The sequence below is a fragment of the Mirounga angustirostris genome, unplaced genomic scaffold, assembly GCF_029215605.1.
Source record: "Mirounga angustirostris isolate CCGP_5_RB_7025 unplaced genomic scaffold, mMirAng1.0.hap1 SCAF_4, whole genome shotgun sequence".
Lineage (NCBI taxonomy): Eukaryota > Metazoa > Chordata > Mammalia > Carnivora > Phocidae > Mirounga > Mirounga angustirostris.
The window spans coordinates 111,123,539-111,145,892 of NW_026991712.1; the positions used below are offsets into that span (position 1 = coordinate 111,123,539).

Here is a 22,354-nt window from a genome sequence, read left to right on the forward strand (position 1 = left end):
GAGAGAAACAGAGAGAGCACGTGCGCGTGCACAAGCAGGGGGGAGGGGCGAAGGGAGAGGGAGATGCCGAGCTCAATGTGGAGTTCAATCCCAGGACCCTGAGATGATGACCTGAGCCGAAGGCAGATGCTTAACCAACTGAGCCACCCAGGCACCCCACCATAAGAGACTCAACGACAGAGAAAAAAACCCTGGGTTGATGGAGGGATGGGGGTAGGAAACCACTAAATGGGTGATGGGTATTAAGGAGGGAACTTGTGATGAGCACTGGGTGTTACAGGTAAGGGATGAAACACTAAATTCTACTCCTGAAACCAATATTACACTATATGTTAACTAACTAGAATTTAAATAACAACTTGGAAGAAAAAAAGAAGAAATTCCTCATTCCTAAAAAAGCCAGTTTTTGTTAAGTCTTTGTTATACTGGCTATTTTATATTTTTAATAGATATACTTTCACTTAACTGGGGTCTTTGGGGTACATGTTTGAGTCTCCCTTTGCAAAAATGTTTCATTTAAAACTAAAGAGCTCCATATAGTCGAGTTGTGGCTTCTATTAAAGGCTCAACAGACAGAAGCTATAATTAAATTGTTCTACTCCCAGCTTTGCTTCTTATTAAGCAGCTGCTTGCTTCATCAGTCATGCCAAATCAAGGACAAATCCAGTGATTTTTTTTATATGTATTTCCCCAGAAAACCAAGGCTTCTGGTAGAAAGCAAATGCTCCTCTTCACTGAATCAGGCAAGAAAAGGGGAAAATGGATAAAAACCAAACAATGCTCATTACTGACATAGACTGAGAACCTTGGTGAGTTAGGTGACTATTAAGTAGAAGAATACACTGTAAAGATAGAAAAGTATCATGGTTTGGTTCATGCACCTCTACATGTGGCTGGGATATTACCCTAGGAAGGAACAGCCAGAACAGAAGTGGGAAATATTTCTGTGGCAATTTACAAGGGGAGTGTCTAGACATGAACTTTACAATGTAATTAGCCCATCTTGATTCACACCAAAGAAACTCTTCCAGTGGCCTCCTGAATACAAATGATATTTGAATGTTTTCTCCCAAGACAGTTTCCATAAACTTTAATTCAAGCAGGTTTCTTAGAAGAAAAACATGAAAAGGTTTCAAGTACGCCTCTCCACCATTAACTTATGATAACCCTTCTCCGGCAGGACTCCCAGAGGCAGGGCCACTGGAAACAGCACAGCCAGGATGACTCAGCCCTCACTTCAGCCAACAGTTCATCCGACATCTGTCACATGTCCACCAGACAGGCCCTGGGCCAGAACTCAGAATACAAAATGGGGAACATGCTTATAGGCCAGGAGGGAAGCAAAGAAACCAATCACCACCACACAGAGTGCCAAGCTCAGGGTGCTAAGGGGGTATTCCCTGTTTTCAGTGAAATAAACACCCAGCAGAGAGGACACATAAACAGTGAGGAGATACCAGAAGGTATTCACTGTAAACCAACAGGACATCTTCTCTTCTATTAAAATCCGAAAACCCTTTAATGCTGAAGTGTAAGACTCAGTTCCACCAGCTGAGTCTAGAACTACTGACTTGGGAACACAAAGATTATTCTCATTGCCCATGTTCATTATTTCCTTGTAATACAAGGGCTTCTCTAGGGAGTATATCAGAATGCCACCTCAAAACACATACACAACTTCACTCTTTTCCATTCTGACACAACATGAACCACTGCAGAGTGGTTAGCAGTAAAAACATTAACATGAAGAGGAAATGGTCTCGTGGGGTTGTCTTTAAGGGCAGCAAGGAAGGGGAAGCTGGGAAGAACAACTCCTTTTGATTAGCATTCCTTTTCCCATCTTTCGTGAGCTCCCTTTCCTGTTTCCCACACTGATTCCAACACTCACTGGTCTCAAATCTCCGGTTCTCTCTCTCTCTCTCTTTTTTTTTTTAAGATTTTATTTATTTATTTGAGAGAGAGAGAATGAGAGAGAGCACATGAGAGGGGGGAGGGTCAGAGGGAGAAGCAGACTCCCTGCCGAGCAGGGAGCCCAATGCGGGACTCGATCCAGGGACTCCAGGATCATGACCTGAGCCGAAGGCAGTCGCTTAACCAACTGAGCCACCCAGGCGCCCCGGTTCTCCCTCTCTTATAAGATATGGTTTCTTCCTATTTCACAAAAAAATGGAGGCTGCCAAGCATGAACTCCCTCAGTGTCACAATGTCTACGACCTCCCCTGCCCCAACACAGAACCTCTTCTTTGCACACTATAGGCCCTCCTAGGTGTATGCCCCACACCTTCAACATGGCTTAAGTAGTCTGTAACCAAACGTCCCCCAGCATACCAGTCCTGGATGGTCACCTTCCCTCCCAATGGCTCCATGCGGGCATCCTGGAGGCCCCATAGGCTCTACATGACCCAAGCCAAACTTAATTCGAAACCAGTCTTTTCCCCAGGGTTCTATATATCAGAGAATGGTAGTATCATCCACCACACTTCCCCCATCTTCCAGTCTAGAATAGTTCAGTCACTCTGGTCCCTTTCCTATCCCTTATTCCCACAATTAATTGACTGCCAAATCCTGGCAGACTGAAGAATAGCAAATGAAGGATAACTTGATTCCAGGAAAGTTCTGAAAGTTCCTCATGACAGCCTTATGAGTAATATAAACAAATGTGGCTGGAAAACAAAATTAGGTAAATCCAGAGCTAGTTGAAAAACTAGAAGCAGCAATGCAGATCAATGATCTGAAACAGACTTGAGAAATATCTCCTGCTATCCCATAAGGTTCTCTCTTTTGGGTCTGTATTAGTAACATTTTTTAATAAATATTTACATGGTACTCAATCTGCATATAATGCAGAGCTGGGAAAGATAGCTAATATAATGGGTTAACAGAATCAGGATTCTAAATTATCTTCATAAGCTGAAATAGTGAGTCCAAATCAGAAAGAAAAAGTATAATAGGAATAAATGTTTTAAAGGCAATACCTAAGTACCTAAGTATAGGATTCAGTATAATAGCTACATAACATACACACACACACACACACACACAGGAAGCTTTGGCATTTTAAGTTACACAAACCAATGAGAGATACTGTAATGAAGATACAAATAACAACAAAAAACCCCACCAAACTTCAGGCTCATTTATAGTCAGCGTAAACGTGTACCTTTGGATCAAGATACTTATCAGTCCCACTTTACTCTGAATTAATCACATGCCATGGGAACAAGATTACTTAGGACTCAAGAGCATTCTTCAAACATCTTCACTGTCATGTGGAAAAGTGAAAGAGGGAACTTATTCTGCATTACTCAAAATGGCACAAATGGGCAAAAATTACAGGGAGGGAAGAGTTCAGCTTAATTTAAGGAAGAACCTTCTAACAATTTAGAAGTGCCCAAGTATCCATCACAGCAGTGGTAAAAGGACCTCAAGGGGGTGGACCCGAGTCTTTGAGACCCCCTCAAAGAAAGATTCTGGGATTCTAGGACTGAACTGAACTTTGGTATCTAAGAAGACAATTTTGCATAAAACACTATATAAGCTCCTCAACAGCCTATCATTTAGGTTTTTAAAAAAATCAAAATTACATATGTAGGAAAATATTAAGTACATATAACTCGGTGGGGCATACACAGACTTAGTCGCAGTCTTGAGATTGAACCTTACTCCACCACTTGCTGTGTGACCTGGGACAGATTACTAAATTTGCCTTACCTGAACGTCAGTTCCCTGTAAAACGGAGGTAACAGTACTAACTTGGCATGGCTGTCATGGGGCATAAACCAAATGCTTGTCGGACACTTAGAACAGTACTTGGCATTTGGTGCACATTCAGTTAAGTTTCTGCTTCTACCATCATCCGTCCCCAGCAGCAAGAGGGCATGCAATTTCTGGGTCTGTCACCACTCCACCCAAGGGCAACAAGACCATTGTCTAGCCACTAAGGCCCCTAACTCATCCCTGTTTACGTTAGTCAACACTCACACATGCAGGCAGACCCCAGTGCAGAAACCTATCCTCTACCAGGTGACTATTCCTGTCATGCTCCTAAGTTCCTTCCCAGCAGCCACCTGATCCGGCCCCTCACTTTGTCCCCTCATCAAACCCTTCCACTAGGCCCCCTGAGGCTGTTGCTCTATACCCAGGAAACAGATCACTACCCTTTGCCTCTCCTCTGTGTGCTCTTAAGACCACCCCCCTCCCCTGTAGCCCCCTCAGGTCATAGCTGTCTGGTCTCCCACACTTTGGAGTCAGGAGGTAGCCCTATGTCCTCTTTGCTCCTCACAGTCTCCTTCAGGCACTACTCCTCTCATCCCCTGTCCCCCGTAAACACCCACCCTGCTATTTAGTTGTACCACCTCTCCCTCTCCTCACTGGTATTATATTCCAACCTCCTGGACATTTCCTCCCAGTCAGAGACTTTGGTCCTGGTTTGCCGATGTCCCCAAGCCCTGATATCATCCCGAGTGACTTCTTATTCTGTCCAAGGCACAGGTTTCCTTAACAATTCAGTCCTCCTTTCTTCATGGGAAATGGCACCTCTTCCATGCCACCTCAACCACTCATGGACCTTTACTGTCCCTTACTCACTGTTTTTCTGCCTCCACAATAACACCTCAAGTATTCTTCTGTTGACCTTTCCTTCAAGTGGGCTCAGTATTACATTTCGAGTCCACTGACTTCTTGGCTCGGTCCCAACCCACTAGAGCCCTTTCCTGTGTTTTACTTCCCTGTTTAATCGGCTTAGATCCCAGAGCCCATCATTTCAGTAATACTCTTAGTAACACCCTACATTCCTTTTCCACTGCCAAGAGCTGGCAAAACTCCAACCCCAGGACTGCTCAACTATTTACTCAGCGATGAGCCCTAAACACTCAGAGCACTGTTGGGACGTGTCACACACCAGAAGGGATTGGGGGGCTGGTGAGTGAGAAATGGCAGAGGGATCAGAGGGCCCTCAACACTGTGGGGCACTCCCACCACACTGCCCCAGCTAACCAATCCTCTCACACGCCACCATTCATTTTCCAAGTCATCCCTACTTTTCAAACTTCTAACCATCCACCCCATTCTCAACAGATAACGCCCACCCGACCTCACAAAAGAATAGAAGCCGACAGAGGAAAACACGATCACACTATCAACCGCACAAACTACCTGCATCTTCACCCATCTGTCCTTCCACCTCAGGTCAACCTCTCCAACCCGTGCATTTTGGATCCATCCTTTCTGGCTGCCTTGGGAATCTTCTGCTCCCCATGATCCTTTATTCTCTGCAACTAGATCTTTCTGTTGGCTTTTAAACAGGCTCAAGTTCTCAGTAGAAACAAAAATCAACAAATCCACCACCTCTTCTTTAATCTGACAGTTTTCTCTCTTGCCCTCTCTCCCCCTCCCCCCACTCCCTTAAAGGACAAAGTTCTAGAAAGGTGTACCCATACTACCATCACTTCTCATCTCTCTTGATCTTCAGCCCACTCCATTCTTGTCCCCACCTTCATCAGTCCCCTGAAACAGCTACCCCTAATGTCAACAATGACTCCTACATTTGGCCTGCATGTTACCTGAACTCTCAGAAATGTCAGACACTACTGACACTTTCTGCTTGTAATATTTCCTTTTCTGTGCTTCCCGAACACCTTACTTCATCCTCTGTCCAGCCACTAAGTAACAGAATTCCCTAAGGTCCAATCCCAGGCCCTCTTCTCTCTACTTGTTTCCTATGTGATTTCATCTATACCTGTGACATGCAGAAAAATCTCAAGTTTAAACTCTCCATCCCAGACGTCTCCTCCAAGCTTCTGATGTGTATAGCCAACTGCCTACTTGTCAGTACCACATAGCATTTCAAAGGCATCTCAAACCAAGCTCATGACCTGACCCCTAAACTTGGTCCTCTTCTAGGTTCTTCATCTCATGGTAGCACTACACCTCCGGATTGGACAGCCTGAACCCAGGAGCCATCCTTTCATAACTTGCTTTCTGTACATCCCTACTATGCCCCATAATCCAATCCACCAAGTCCTATGGTGGAAGTCCCACTTCTTAAATAGCTTTCAAAAACATCCATTTTTTTCTAGCTTATGACCATCACTTTTCTGGACTGTCTGCAAACCAGAAGACTATCTCCAAACAAACTGGAGGACTCCAGGGCAATCTTCATTAAAAGCTGCCTCTGATCATGTCACCTCCTCACCTACCCCCAACTTAAAACCTTCAATGGTTTCCAAGGGCTCTTAACGAGGACTCTACTTTTTCCAGCCTCAACTGTCAGTTACAGCTGCAATTTAAATGAATGTTTCCTTCCCCCAGTGAAATGTGAGCCCCATGAAGGCGGGAAACATGGTCATTTTTCCCCTCACCACTGCATCCCCATACCTAACACTGGCCTGCCACATAGCATGTGCTCAATACATGTTTATTAAATAAAATGATAATAACAGGCATTCATATTCTTACATGGGCTTTCCATTCTGCTAGAATCTCGTCAGCAAGAGGTCCCTCATTTTGCAGTATAGTCAGAATACTGGAAAAAAGAATATTCTAAATTGACAACCCTTGTATTATAGCAGGAAAACATATTTACTTCAAAAGGATCCTCACCTCAAATGTCTAAGAGCAAGGAATACTGACCGATATTATAAAGTGAACTAATACTGAATATGTGCTTTCGTCCATTTGTATTGCTCTAACAAAATACCACAGACTGGGTGGCTTATAAATATCAGAAATTTATTGTTGCCCACAGTTCTGGAAGCTGAAAATCTGAGATCAGGGTACCAGCACGGTTTGGTGAGGGCTTTCTTGCAGGTCATAGACTTCACATGGCAGAAGGGGCAAGACAGCTCAGTGGGGTCTCTTACAAGAGCTCTAGTCCCACTCATGAGGGCTCTACCCTCATGACCTGATCACTTCCCAAAGGCCCTACCTGCTGCTACCACCACCTCTGGGGATTAGGATTTCAACATATGAATTTGCAGGGCGGGGTGGGGAGGCGGAAGGACACAAACATTTAGATCACAGCAATAGCATATACAGTTTCTCCATCCCAAACTCCTTATAACAAATAGTATGTGTTCAAAGGTTTCATAATAATTACAACTTGCACTGTATTTTCATACTCTTATCAACTACAGAAGTACTTGTTTATTGATTTAGCTACATCAGTAGGCCTAACATGTTCAAGTGTTTTAAAAGTCTCTATTTGCAAACTGAAAGCTATTTATAAATGAACACATGACTGCAGAAGATATCTACCAAACCAAACAAACAAAAACCCTATCAAAAAAGTCATACCTGCACCTCAACCAATCATTCTAGGTTTTGAGGTTTTTTGTTTTTGTTGTTTTTGTTTTTTAAGATTTTACTTATTTGAGAGAGAGCCAGAAAGAGAGGGGGTGGGGGCAGGATCAGAGGCAGAGGGAAAAGCAGGCTCTCCCCTGAGCAGGGAGCCTGATAAGGGACTCGATCCCAGGACCCCAGGATCATGACCTGAGCCGAAGGCAGACGCTTAACCGACTGAGCCACCCAGGCACCCCCATTCTGGTTTTGTTTGCATTTTCATATGGGTGGTACACTGCAATTATCTGTCTAAATGCTCGTGAAACATCAATAATTAACCAGAGACAATAAAGCCCCCCTCAGTAAAGGATAACTATCTCAATACCCACTCTTACCTTTTTATTCATTATGAAAACCATTAAACATCTAATCAAATATGTACAGAGCTCTCAACTAACTACCATTATAGTTTTTGGGTTTTATTGTCATTACTATTACTTTAATTCTGTATTGAGAGCTATATGAAAAGAGTTAGGAAAATTATGCACAGAAAACATTCCACCTCTTTTCCTTTTCTGAGCATCAAGTCCAAGAACCATTAGCACTAATGTGAAAGTCTACAGGAAGCCAGCTACATAAAAGTCAACTTAACTTCCATAAATCTTCCAATATTCACGGTACTGCTTTTTAAACAGAAGCAATGGGAAGAAAATGGAGACTAAACCAGGCGAGGCTAAGGAACCCTATATTAATATGATTAAATCACACTCCCTTTCTCACAGATATGATGTTACTTAAGGTTTAACAAGGAGCTGCTCGTGATGATAGCAAAGACTTCTTGTTCCTCCCTGTCACTAAGGGAATCCTTTATATTTTTCCCATTCCTTCACTCCTTTTTCTTCCAAGAGCATACAGCAGAATTCAAGTTGAAGAGACACTGTTTGATTCTGTCTGTTACACACTCTGGCAATGCAATGGACACCTCCCTGAAACAATTTTTTTGGATTATAAATCGTTTTAATGATAACAAAAAATAAAATATTTAAGGTTACATATTCATACTTTTTTAACTGGCCTTTATTTTCCCCACCATCCTGTGTAATAATTACAATCATGGCATGTATGAACAGGAGGGAGGCTGAAATTCTGTTCCCCAAACTGGCGCTGTTTGAGGAACCCACTCAGCGACTGTGGGGTGGTCCCATCTTGCCACAACTCAGAGAACTGTTGTAACAGCTAATTCATATTGCTATGGATCTCTTTAGTCCAAGATTTCCCTTTTATCTGTCTCCTTACATCCTATGCTAAATGCCTTCTAGATCTTTCTCTGGTCCCTCTCATCCAGTGTTTTTCGAATGTTCATATCCCAGAGCTTCTCCCTCCCCCTCTCACATGTACACAATACTTTCTCCATATATATTCTTATTCCAACCAGTCAAGAAGATTCTGTAGTCTTCCCTTTTACAGTTTGGTTGTGTGTGTTTGTGTGTGTGTGTATGTGTTGGGGGGGAGGAGGGGAGGGATTGGTATTTTTTCCACACAGCCCAGACTCCCCACCAAGACATTCTGGCACAGTGTGTGTGTGTTGGGGGGGGGGGGGGGGCGGGGGAAGCGTTATCCTGGCTCCTTAAGCTCTCCCTGAGAATTCCTGCTCTTTCAAGAAATAATTTCTCTCCTTGGTTTCCCATAGCACTTGATCAGGTCTCCCTTCCATTACAGGTATTTTTAATCAGGATTTTTTTTAGAGATTTTATTTATTTATTTGACAGAGAGAGACGCAGCGAGAGAGGGAACACAAGCAGGGGGAGTGGGAGAGGGAGAGGGAGAAGCAGGCTTCTAGCCCATGCGGGGCTCGATCCCAGCATCTGGGATCATGACCTGAGCAGAAGGCAGACGCTTAACGACTGAGCCACCCAGGTGCCCCTTTAATTAGGGTTTTAATAAAACATTTATTCTTATTTTCCTAGCTTATGTTTTATTTACACTTTTTACATGTTCTGGCTACTAACTTAAAAATAAATAAAATGAAATCTAACACAGCCAACCTGTGCTGTGTCAACTTTTTAAGTTTTTTGTCTTGTTTACGTTTTTTTATTTCATTTTACATGAAACGACTCTCTGATACGGGATTTGTTTTTATACTGCCTACCAAGAAGTGCGGCTGCAGGGAATGACGGTGGGAAAAGGCCACCTTCCCCAGCTCTCCCCACTGCTCTGCTGGTTCCTGACCCCCAACACACCGAGAACTCTCCCCTTAGAAATTCAGTCCATTTTCTAGGACCTCAAGGCTCAGAGTACAGAGAGCACATTTTATTTACTTTGTAAACGTTTCCTAGCATCTCACCCCACTTAAAACTTTTATAAAGAAGTCTGTGTTTGGGCGCCTGGGTGGCTCAGATGGTTAAGCGTCTGCCTTCGGCTCAGGTCATGATCCCAGGGTCCTGGGATCGAGTCCCGCATCGGGCTCCCTGCTCCGCGGGGAGCCTGCTTCTCCCTCTGCCTTTCTCTCTCGCTCTGTCTCTCATGAATAAAAAAAAAAAAAAGAAGAAGAAGTCTGTGTTTTGCAAACCTAAGAGCTCCAATGACAGCCACTGGATTTTGGATAAATCAGAATGCCTTAAGCCAGGAGACAATAGTAATTGGAAGATCATACACATATAGTACTTGACACAAATAATAAGCGGTTGGAAGCGTGTACAATTTGAGGGCCCATCTTTAAGGAAATCAACATTTCAAATACAACACACTCCCCAAGCCTTAGAAGAGGTTAGTTGAGGAGCCCTACAGCTGACGCAGAGGCCAGATGGCACTGTGTCACCTGGGGGATTCGGGAAGAAGAATGAGGTTCTGCAGCCAACCTCTACCCAACCTCCGATGTCCTTACTTCCCTGCAATTCCCTTCCTGGAAGAAGCCTCTTGGCTTGGGACATCTCTTGGCTTTCTGCCAACACTGTGAAATCAAGGAAAAGCTGGACAGAGCAAGATTTTTCCAAATATGTTTTGTTCTTTCTCTAAAGGAATCACTGCCGAGCAAGCTGGGAAATCAGAACCTACGGAGACAGGGAGGTCCTTCTCACCTTTGAACAGTCAATCCGATTACCTCCAAGAGAGTCCCTGGGATGCAGGAAGTGCCCGAAGCAGGCTCAAAGCCTGCCTGCCTTCCACGTTGCTCTCTTTTTGCGGGCTCCCCACAGGAACCAGAAACAGCACTGAATAGGTTAAAAGAGCTGAAGAACAATTTAGCAAATTTCTCTCACCTGTTCAGTCTTAAAATGCATTCCATTCAACTAGAGAGAAAGCTAGAATCAAATCCTACTCCCAGGATTTGTCAAGTGGTCATGGGCAAGAAGAACATGACCTTTCTGACTTACAAGTCCTATGAAAGGGGATAAGAAGGCCTCTGCTGCAAGACGGTTGTCCGGCTTGAGTGAGATGAATTAAAAGCACCGAACACAGGGCTTGGCACATGCAGCCACTTGTGGTAATTCCCTGCTAGTGCGACATTGCCATGCCTGTCACCCAGAGGTGGAGTCTATGTGTCTGCCCCCAGGAATCTGAGCTGGCCTTGCCACCTGCTGCCAAGGGATGAGTAGAAGAGAGGCTGTGAGGATCCCGGAGCCTCAGTGGGCCTGAGAAGACCTAGCAACATCCTTTTGCTCGCTTGAGCGTTGCTCTAAACCTGAAAGAAACAGGTCTAGTCTACTGGAGCACGAGAGATCACCTAGAGAACGGAGACACCCAGCTGACAAGACAGCACTCAGTACAAGCCACCAGCCACGCCGGAAAGCCCACTCCCATCTTCCAGCCCAGTGCACCCTCCAGCTGCATGCAGCCGTATGAACGAGCCTATCACCAGCAGGGTAACTGCCCAGCTACACACAGAATCCTGAGAAATAATAAATCATTGTTTTAAGCCACTAGGTTTGGGGGTGGTTATTCAGGAGTACATCAACACACCACTCAAAAAAGATTAGCACTTGCTATCACCACCTTTTCCTAACCAAGCAAGGTTACACCCATCTCTCAAATGGTACCAAGTCACAGAGGGATAGGATATTCGGTATCCAAAGCAATGTGATCATTTCCCCCTCCTTTTAACCTATGGCCTAGGGGCCCTGCAGCTTTTTCCCCCTCCTTTTAACCTATGGCCTAGGGGCCCTACACCTCTGATCTGATTCGGAGATATGGTGGCTTAAATGAGAAGAAGCCAAGGAGTTTCCAAATTCTCTCTGTGACCTTTCATGCTGTTCCCTAAGAGCCACTTAAAACCCTACCAAGGTACATTGAGAGCGGTTTCTCTTCTCTTCTGATGTCTTCCCGTAAGATTGCCTTTGCCAACTGCACTGTTTCCCAATAAACATGATATTTACCAGCCTGATGATATCTGTTTGACACTTGTCAGGCAGCCAAAAAAATCTGAACACAGTGACATTTTTCCCTGAACCGTTTCTCAGGCTATGAGGTGATGTGCAAAACACTCACATGAGGCTTTGGGTGACCTCAAGGTTAACATTTACTACAAACCTCAAGTTTAAATTCAGGGTAGGTCCTGTAAAAGTACCTCAGCTTGACCCACAGACTTGGGAATAAAGAACTGTTCTGGGACAATGTTCTGAGGTAAGACTTGAGTGAATGTGGCCATGCAAACACAGACTCAGGTGGCTCATGAGACTTGAACTTTCCCAGCTTCACAAAACAAGGCCACACTGCCCCAACCTGTAGATCTCGGAGTCCTGCTGACACTCTCTTATGGTACAACCTGGTAATAACAGAGAGCTCGGAGATGCTCTCAGGATTTCTTGGAATGGTGGCTCAGAGCCTTTCTCACTGGTGGAGCTCATCAGTGTGAACACATACCATCCTTCCTGCACGGCCCAACTACAGACTTGTGTATGTGTGTTTTCATTCGTTGCTACAGTTCTGATACATTAATGCCATGTAAACATCCTCACTTCTTGGAGGTGGCTGAGGGGATGGGTGAAATAGGTGGAGAGGGGAATTGAGGAGTGCACCTGTCGTGACAAGGGCCAGGTGAAGTATGGAAGTGTTGAATCACTACACTGTACGCTTGAAACTAATAGGACACTGTATGGTAACTGGAATTTAAAGGAAAACTTTAAAAATAAATAAATAAACATCCTCACTTCTTGCTTTGTAAGTTGCAAGCCTAGAAATCCTGGGCAAGTGGGTTCTACTCACAGAAACTCTACTAAAATGATATATTCTGTACTACCTTATAGAAAAAAAAATTGTCTAAGAACAATACCAGATTGCTGTTTTCATCTGTCCTTTTAAAGCTCTCTCTGGATTAAACCCATGAACTTCCCCCTCACCCTAATGACCTTTCACTGAGGACTGCCGAGGCATGATACCCCTGACTAGCACTGAGGAACACGGTATGAAATGGCATCATAAGGCAACGTCGCTAGGTTTTGCTGTACCACACTGGGGACGTCGTTGAGAATGCTGGCCGTTGCAAATGCAGTGTTCTCTGGCTGAAAATCCAAAGGAGAAATTCCTCTCACCTCCTAGAATCAGGAATAGATGGATTTCTCCAATTTGGTTTCTCTTCGGGACACCTTGAAGCTCGTTTGTGGACTCCTTGCCTCTTCCCTTAAGCTGCTGGAACGCCTGCAGCCAGAACTTCAAAGTACACTAACCAACGTCAGTCATAACTCCATCTTATTTTCCTTTGGCTTATTTTTCTTTCTCGTCCTAAATTTGCTGTATCTTGTCCTACTGTATGCATCTCTGTAAGCCATCCCAAATCACTTTTGCATTCAGGTAGGGTATAAATAAAACTAAAGATACTGTCATCAGCATATATGCCTAGTTCTCCTACTCCAGCTGGTGAGCTCTTGTCAGCGAGGGCTGTGCACCTGCCCCACTATGAAATCCGTACAGTGTCCACTGCTATCCTTTTACTGCTCAATGAATATCTGGGGAAGTAAATGGTAGAATAAGTCAATTTTGATAGTGCTCTGTTAACTGAATTATAAAATAAGCAGTAGAGTTAATGATTTTATCTTTTATTCTCAAAACACAAATGTGTCAAAGGAGGCAGGTACAAGGGTGTTTACTATAACATTCGAAGCAACTCTCAGAGCCCCTGACGGGAATGATTACACATGCTGGTGCAGACACAGTATCACAGGCTACACAGACATTTAAACAAACACGATGAGCCAGAAGGGCATTCACCCATCACACACCATGGGGCGGGGCGAAAAAAAAAAAAGAGCAGGCAGTGAAATAATACATTTTTCATAAATACCTAACTGCCTTTTTTGGCATTTGTACAGAAGAAGGGCTATACCCCCAGGATGCCTGGGTGGCTCAGTCGGTTAAGCGTCTGCCTTCGGCTCAGGTCATGATCCCAGGGTCCTGGGATCGAGTCCCGCATCGGACTCCCTGCTCCGCAGGGAGCCTGCTTCTCCCTCTGCCTCTGTCTCTCTCTCTCTCTCTGTCTCTCATGAATAAATAAATAAAATCTTTAAAAAAAAAAAAAAAAGAAGGGCTATACCCCCAAACTGCTCTACCTGACTGTATGTGGGAATGAAATCAGGGGAAATGGTAGCTGGAGAAAGGGGAAGAGGTGAACTGTCATTCCCTTGAGTATTGGTTGTTTTCATGGTTTTTCTTTATTTATCACAAGAAAGTTTCACTTTGTAATTAAAAAATAAAAAACACTGAAAAAAACATGTAGCAACTTCAGGTTATAAAGCGTTCTTGAATCCTCAAAATGTCTAATGTCTCAAGGGTTTGGTGGGGAGATATTAAGCTGGGATCCTCCAAACAAGCGGCCTTTGTTCCATGGCAAGGCCTTCCCTAAGAGCAACTTGGCCTCCCCTCCTTAGAGCCTTCATCCTGCCATGGATTCCTCCGCAAAGCAGGGAAGAAATTGATCTGTTTAGTGACATACATACAGGTTTTTAAAATATGAAAAGGCAAAAAATCTTTCTCAATCAGAAAACAGCTGTCGTCTTTACAAGTCCTAAAAATAGCATATAACAAATTATAAAACATTTAAATTCTTAATTGTCTCAATGTTTTCTTACATGCATTAGAGCAAAACACATTAACTGAGCAAGACTAGTTTGGGGAATTATGTCCCTAAAATGTTAACACTTTAAAGGGGGAGGGTTTAGGGCGCCTGGGTGGCTCAGTTGGTTAAGCGACTGCCTTCGGCTCAGGTCGTGATCCTGGAGTCCCGGGATCGAGTCCCGCATCGGACTCCCTGCTCAGCGGGGGGTCTGCTTCTCCCTCTGACCCTCTTCCCTCTTGTGCTCTCTGTCTCTCATTCTCTCTCAAAAAAAAAAAAAAAAAAAAAAAAAAATCTTTAAAGGGGGAGGGTTTAATCGTTCTAAATTTTTCACCAAATGAAAATTCCTTCTTTCCCCATTCCACTCAATAAATACATAACAAATAGGGAGAAGTTTTCTATGCCTTCAAAATGTACTTTCGGAAGGCTTTTTTTTTTTTTTCCTAAGCCTAACTGGAGAAAACTAATTAAATTAACTTGACCAAGACAGATTCTCCATGTCCCCAAAATGTGAAAAATCCCAAATCAAAACCAATGTATAAACCCATCAATGAATGGTTATTTCTCAGGTGGCCATGGCAGGATCCGGCGGACACCAGCACAGCACAAGCCAGGATCCCAACACCGGATTCTACTGGAATGGTCAGGCGGACACCGGTAAGTCCACAGCTCAGAGATAACATCGGAGAAAGCACTAGATATATACAGGACAGCCGAGGAGAAGGAACGTGAAGCACTGAAAACACCTCACCTAAGGTAAGAAAATCAAACAAAGCAAGGATGGGTCAAAGGGAGGATCTGACTAGGCAGAATGTGGATGATAAACACAAGCAAGTAAACAAGCAACCCCAGTGAATGAACATCTGTGCACTCTGCCCTCCACGCTTTGTTGTACCTGCTCACTGGTGACAGTGCCAGGTGTACGAGTCAGGTGTTAATTGTTACGAAAAGGCAATCAAAGGCATGCAGATAAACTCTGCCCTTGATTAACTCCAGGGCATGGTTACTAGAAATTAGCTCAAGGATGCTGCCTCTCCTATTTCCCCAAGAAGCTTTTTTGGCGATCCCGAAGACTATGAATAAGGATTCCAGTCTGATGGTGAAACAGACATCTAAGGAAGCTTTGATAATCTAAGCCTTTTACACAGGGTAATGAGAATACGTTTTCAATTCTCTGTAAGACAGCTAATTTCCTAATGAGTTTCATCAGCAATGGGGTTTTGCAACAACACAACCCATCCACTTCTGTAAGAACTTCTCAAAGCTGTAAGGGGAGTTATGAGCCCACACACTGCACTATGAGCCCCTCTGTTCCCCATCTAGCTGATGAAAGTGGGCATGGCCTAAATCCACCAGCCAATGTGTTCTGGATCTACTTGTCCTCTTTAACCTACAGAGAAAAATCTGCTTTAAAGACACTGTTTTCAAATCCAAGTTTACTCCTTCCACGCTTCCTTTTTCCTCAAAGCCAACTATTCTGCTTTGAAGTGAAGAGAACCGGTAGGAGGAAGTGCCCCCTTTGCACCTGTCCATCCAGCTGCCTTCATTAACCTGAGTCCTGCACCCATGTGACCCCAGATGAGTTCCCACACTCCCTCCTGTCCCCACCCACAGGGGTCCAGATTTCCCAATCAATTCTATGTTCCCCTCCAGCATCTCCAACCTGAATGCAACCTGTTTATCTATCCATTCGGCAAATGAGTTCCAAACAGTGGACTCTGATCCACTAACAAATGAGGATTTTTCAGAACACTGAATAGGAACAGAAAGCACAGAAACAGAAACAGAAACCAGAATGCTGTACACAGTAAGGGTACATATTGTTTCATGAAAACAGTTTCAGATGTACTTATACTTGCTTATGTCCTGGGTCATGGTGCAAAAACCCATTTCGTACTGTGTTGTAAAATCCAAAAACGTTTGAAACACTGCTTTAGACAAGCCTTTGTCCCCTTAGTCAGACTACCCCCTTGCTCTCGGTCCCACTGCTCCGCAACTCCCTTCCTCATGCTGGCGCAAGCTCTGAACAGACTTCCAGCTGTCTTCTTCACCCGCTGTTCTCACAAAACTTGGCCTTTTACAATGATTCACAAGCTCCTTCTCATGTGTCCAAAGGACTGCCTTCTCCTTGAACAGACTAATGTTTTGAGAAAAGAAAAAATCCTTTGCTATTCCTGCCTTCTTTTCAGGTCTGGGATCTGCTTGCAGAACATCCAACCGTCTCACTATGAATAACAAACCTCAGAGCAGTAGGACTTCTTTGTATACTACCTTTCTTCTCCAACAAGAAAAAACACCACCAGAGTCACTTGCACAATGCCTTAGGTTTTCTTACAAAATTAACCTCGCTTTCCTGATGGAACGCATTCTCTGGTGTCATACATTCGGTGCCTGATACCAGTGCCAGGTAAATACAACTCACCCGAGTAGTGAGTTAAAGTCTGGTTCTCATCCTCGAGAACAGATGGTTAGCCCACCTCCATATTGCCATCTTCTTCCTCTTGCAAGGCAAAGGGAAGGAGGGGAAAGTACAGCAAGGTGGCTTTACACGGTGGTGGCATCCTTTCCTCTCTCAAGGACGAGGGCACAAGCTGTCCAGCACAATTCCACCACCCCCCGGCCCTCGCTTCTGCCCTCCCTTGTCCAACCGCCCACAATTCTCACCCAGACAATTAATTCATTCTCTTCCTCCACAAAAAAACTCGCTTTCTGTATCTTCCTGTAGACTGTTCCGTTTACTTTTTTCAGCCAAAAGGACTATCCTACTTTTTAATCTTCCAAGAGATATCAAAGCTAAACGGAGCCTTCATCTGTAGGATATGGGACACTAATTTGAGAAGAAGGGAGCGGCGAGACTCTGAGGTCTGAAGGCCGCTTCTGCAACCTGCTGGGTTTCCGCTCACACTGGGGATGCCAGCTTTCAGGGTGGGACATAAACACAGGGTGGGCCTCTTTCAGAGCCCCAGTGGGGAGAGAGCTGCCCTGGACTCAGAAGGGCAAGAAACACGCTCCGAGGGAACTAGAGAGAAGGGGAGGTCCTATCTAGGGCACATTCCAGAACTGGCCTGGAAGCTCCACTACTAGTCCCTTTCTGCAACCCAACCCCTGTCCCACTTCCTAGTGGGGAATACAGGGCTCCTTCACTACCTCTCTGGTTGCCCCATTATTAGGCAGGCCCTCCAAACCTCCCAAGTCTCCATGTCCTCCTCCCTACTCCTTTGCTGGGAATGCTCTTCATCCACCTAGCACTGAGTTAGGTCTCTGGTAACTCCTGCTCCCAAGGCCTCTGTTTACCTTGGTGATCAAATCAATCTCTCTCTGACGGAGATTTCGGAGAAGGAAGGAAAAGATAGGCCAACTCTTGCAGCCATGCTCCAGGGTCTATTGAGAAGACCCAGCTTCTTTGGGTTAGCTTTGGCCCTTGAGCCCTGCCATTCCTAGGCACCTCCAAGTACACAGCTTTAGTTGAGAAGAGCCATGATTCTTTCCAACAAAGTCAGAGGCTTAGAGTTAAAGGAATAGGAACAGAAAGCTCATAGAGTAAACAATTATGACTGCCTGAACCGCTGGATGCCAGGTGCCCAGCTCCAGACAGGTAAAATTTGTACAAGATCACACAGTAAGGATTCCAGCGCTGGACGGAGGTTTTGTGGCAAAAAAAATTCGCAGGGGTAGAAAGAAAAGCAGCACTGTAAATATATTCTCTGGATCATCTGATGGCACAGGAGGGGGGAGGTGGCAAGTCAGCTAAAGTCCACCGTTCCTGGAGCCATTCTTTCCAATTGTCTAGCATGGCAGGAGTCCACTTTTGTAATTTAGTGCCATCCCTATAATTTAAGGAAAAGATTAACACAGGGAAAAAAAATTCTCTACTTCACACTTAGAGGGGAACTGAGATACTCTGTCACATTACCTTAACTGGCTACATAAAGATGAGCTGCTTTCCAACCTATTATACCATGTGCTCACACAGCACTCTCTCTCTCAACACACACACAGTCCAAGATCGATTTTTCTCAACTTCATTTATGACTGAGTGAAGATTTTACTAAATGACAGCTTGTTTCCTGCTTCACACATCAATTCCTAATATCCACACAAACTCTCCCATCTTGTTCCCAAACTGGTCATTTAAACACTGTCAAAGATCACTCTTTAGGAACAATTTTATAATTTCACATAAAAATGTGTGCTACATTAATACTCCCATGTATATATACAACGGAGAAAAAAAAAAAAAATACTGGCCAGCAACAGTGACCCTTTAATGAACTTCGACAACTCAAAGTACTTTCAGAGAGGTTTTCCCACCCTCTTGGGGTTGTAGGAAAATGCGCGCGTTACGGACCCCATTTCATGGCTGGGTAAACCGAGGTTCTCGGTTTAATAAACTTGGTGGGGTTACAATGGTAGAGCTGTAAATAGAGTCCAGTCCCTTTCCCACTAGACGCTTCAGCATGAGGTGGCTAAAAATGGGACGCACTTGAGAACTACAAGGGTGAATAAAAGCGTCTTGTTTTATTTAGTTGGGGGTTGGCCGGAGAGGGCGAGACTTACCCACTTGATGCACCTGATTGTTACCGGCCTCTAACAAGAAAAGCTTTCCCTGGCTGCCCCACGCACCCACCCCTTTGAGCTGAGACCCGGGAGGCTCCCCGGGCAGACCTAGCAGCACGAATCGCGCACCTGGGGGCGCGAGTGGAACACCGGGCGTACGGGCGGCGCGGGGCCGCGGGCCCCGGGACACAGTCAGCGCCGCAAGCGGCGCAGGAGCCCGCGGGGCCGGGAGGATGCTGCGCGGCCGCACACACCTGCTGCAGCCCGCCCGGGCGCCCCTGGCCGCCTCCCGCGCTCGGGACGCCCACCCAGCTCCGGACGCCGGAGCCCGCGGCCGCGCTAGGCCGGGGGCGGGAAGCCGCGGCGCCCCTGCCCGCGGGCTGTGCTCGGCGGCGCGGGGGAACCGCGCCGCAAAAGCGAGCCCGCCCTTTTCCCCCGAGCCCCCTCCAAACAGCGTCACCTGTGCCGGGTCCCGGGGCGACTCGCGCGCGGGCGGCGGCTGCACCGGGCCGGGGAGGGCGGCGGTTGCTTACAGAAGCCTGATCATCCGGCCCGGCCTGAGGGCTGGCGCCGGCCGGAGTCGTCCCGCGAGATGCTCGGCGGGAGCCAGGGGAGCCGCAGGGCCCCGGGCCGCTTGGAGGAGCGGTCACAGAGACTACAGCTACCGCCGCGGCCGCCGCGCCCGCCCGGACTGCGGGCTCGGGTTACCGCAGAGCGGCTCCTTAAAGGGGCCGCGGCCGCTCGGGCTCCGGCTCGGGCTCCGGCTCGGGCTCCCGCTCGCGGCGGCTGCGACCCGCGGCCAAAGTGGGCGGGGCCCCGAGACCAGCTGTAGGGCCGACCTTCGCGTGCTGGGCCTGGGGTCCCGGAAAGGGCTCAGGAACGGGAACACTCAAGGCGGGCTGCGGTGGGATCCTGGAAGAACACACCTCGCCAGGGACAGGGCGTGCGGCTCCTCCGCTTCCCAAAGCAGGGAGCAAAACTAGCAAGTGAGGGGAACGGTCCGAGTCCGCCTCCGCAGCGGCCAGTACCTGGGCTCGCCACGTAACCGAAATTCTTTTCAGATTATGAATTTATATTAACAGAAAGGAGGTGAAAAGGCAATTGCAGATTATTCGTGCCACGTCTGACTTGGCCAAAGCCAAGTCCGCCCGGTTCTCGCTAGGGGTTGCAGGTGCAGTCCAAACTGGGTAGGGGGCGTGTGTGAAAGAGGCCGGTTCTCTTGCAGCAGCCTCCTCCGGATCCCTGAAAAACACCCTAGAGTGCACTAGCACTCCACCTACACATAACGCCTGGAACCCCTCTGCTGTCAGGGTGGGGAAACAGGATTTGAATTTTTGGTGCCGGCAGAGAATTCCAAGTCGCCCAATGCACAAAGTTTGCCATTCAATAGTAGCTCTTCTGACCTGCTAAGTACAGCCTCAAAAATCTGCAAATGTGGGCGCCTGGGTGACTCAGTCGTTAAGCGTCCGCCTTTGGCTCAGGTCATGATCCCAGGGTCCTGGGGTCGAGTCCCGCATCGGGCTCCCTGCTCGGCAGGAAGCCTGCTTCTCGCTCTCCCACTCCCCCTGCTTGTGTTCCTGCTCTCGCTATCTCTCTGTCAAATAAATAAATAAAATCTTTAAAAAAAAAAAATCTGCAAATAAATAAATAAAATCTTTAAAAAAAAATCTGCAAATGTTCTGCATTAACATGATGGAATTGTTTTGAATAAAACAATGAAGAGGTATAGTTAGGCTGTTACAATTTGCGAAAAGTAATCACAAATACTTTTTTTGGAAAGAGATGGGTTCTAATGTTAATTAGTAGGCACCACCTTAATAATGTAGGGCAGTTATTTTTAAGAAACGCCTATCAGTGGAGCTAATATGTTTTACCTAATATTTACATGCACACAAATACACGTTAGCTAACCGAACCTCCCTGAGGCTCAATTTCTTCACCTATAAAATGGGGATAATAATTCATAGTTACCTCTGGAGACCCCAGTCTTGGCAAATGTACCTCAGACTGACCTAGAAAGACAAAACCTGTTTTACCCTACAGGGACGGCAGCCTGCCTGCAGTCAAGCAGGGTAGAAGATCCTGCAGGCCCCCAGTGCATATCTCCTTTTTGTCCCCAGGGTTCTCAGGAGTGCCCTTTGACCACAACCCGTCCTATCATACTTGCTTCACAGGGTCCTCAACAACTTTGGTTTGCCCCACACCTGCCTTACGCATTCGTGTGCTAGATCATAACACTGCGGAGGCAGGATGTTTGTGCGTGCTCATCTTTGGAGTACTACGTGTACAGATTGCACATGTCCTCTCGGGACTCTGCCTCAAGGTATCACCTCCAGACCCTCCCCTACGCTTGTCTCCAGTGGCTGATAGTTGCTCTGTTTTTTCCTGATAAATGCACCAGCATTATATGTTTAATATGCATATTTTCTTAACACCCACAGCAGCAGCCAAAGCCAAGTAAACCCACAAAAAATCCACTCTATACTCTATGTCCCACTATATTCCTTCATGTCAGGCCTCTGCAAATGCACCACCAAATCTGCAGGATTGTTGCGAGATTATACAGAGCATGTTAAGTGAATACATCCAGGACAAGGCCTGAGATAAGGAAAGGAATTCAGTAAATACTAGAATTTTGAAACTTTTAAACTAATCAAAACTCAATGACCTTAGGAGGTAAAAAACTGTATCAACTGCATATTTTTCTTCAAAATTGTAATGCAGCTTAATTTCTTTAAAAATATGCATTTCATTATTCACATTTAAGTCTCTAATTATTCTTAACTTTGTTTTACCAATTCTCTCTTTCCAAGGACAGTTCCCCCAAATTCCGTTATTTATTGTCTTGTTTTTCTGCTTGTTAACTGTGAGGTATCAAAGCTGAACTGCACTCCTTATATATTTGTTCACTGAAACAGTTCAGAGAAATGAAAATTATTTATCTTTCTTTAAAAAGAGAAAAAATACAAAAATTTTTTGAGGCAAATTTTCCTGATTAAAAAATGTTTTGCATATGCTCAAAACAAGAAATATGGTTTATTGTATTTGTTCCTCTCTATGTAATGTATCTTTTTTCTGTGTGTGTGTGTGTTTTTTTTAATTCCAGTATGATTAACGTAGTGTTGTATTAATTTCAGGTGAGCAATATAGTGCCTCAACAATTATATACATTACTCATTGCTCATCATGGGTGTACTCTTAATCCCCCTCACCTATTTCACCCATCCTCACACACACACATATATATACACACAACATATCTCCTTTATCCATTCATCTATCGAACATCTGGGTTGCTTCCATAATTTGGCTATTGTAAATAATGCTGCAATGAACATAAGGGTGCAAGTATCTTTTCAAATTAGTGTTTTCATACTCTTTGGGTAAATACCAGTAGTGGAATTACTGAATCATATGGTAATTCAATTCTTCATTTTTTGAGGCACCTCCATAGTATTTTCCACAGTGGCTGCACCA

General features: G+C 45.3%; 1 protein-coding gene across 2 annotated transcripts in view; it reads right to left on the minus strand.

Moving 5' to 3' along the window:
* The window catches only part of TLCD4 (TLC domain containing 4), a 104,178-nt gene that overhangs the window by 50,713 nt on the left and 31,111 nt on the right, over positions 1-22,354 (minus strand). Inside the window, exon 1 of one of the 2 annotated variants that reach the window (XM_054512730.2) lies at positions 19,338-19,666. The exons of the other annotated variant lie outside the window; for it this stretch is intronic. The gene's annotated coding sequence lies outside the window, so the exon portion shown is untranslated. Of the gene's footprint in view, positions 1-19,337; positions 19,667-22,354 lie in introns of those variants that run through there. 2 annotated transcript variants of the gene reach the window in all.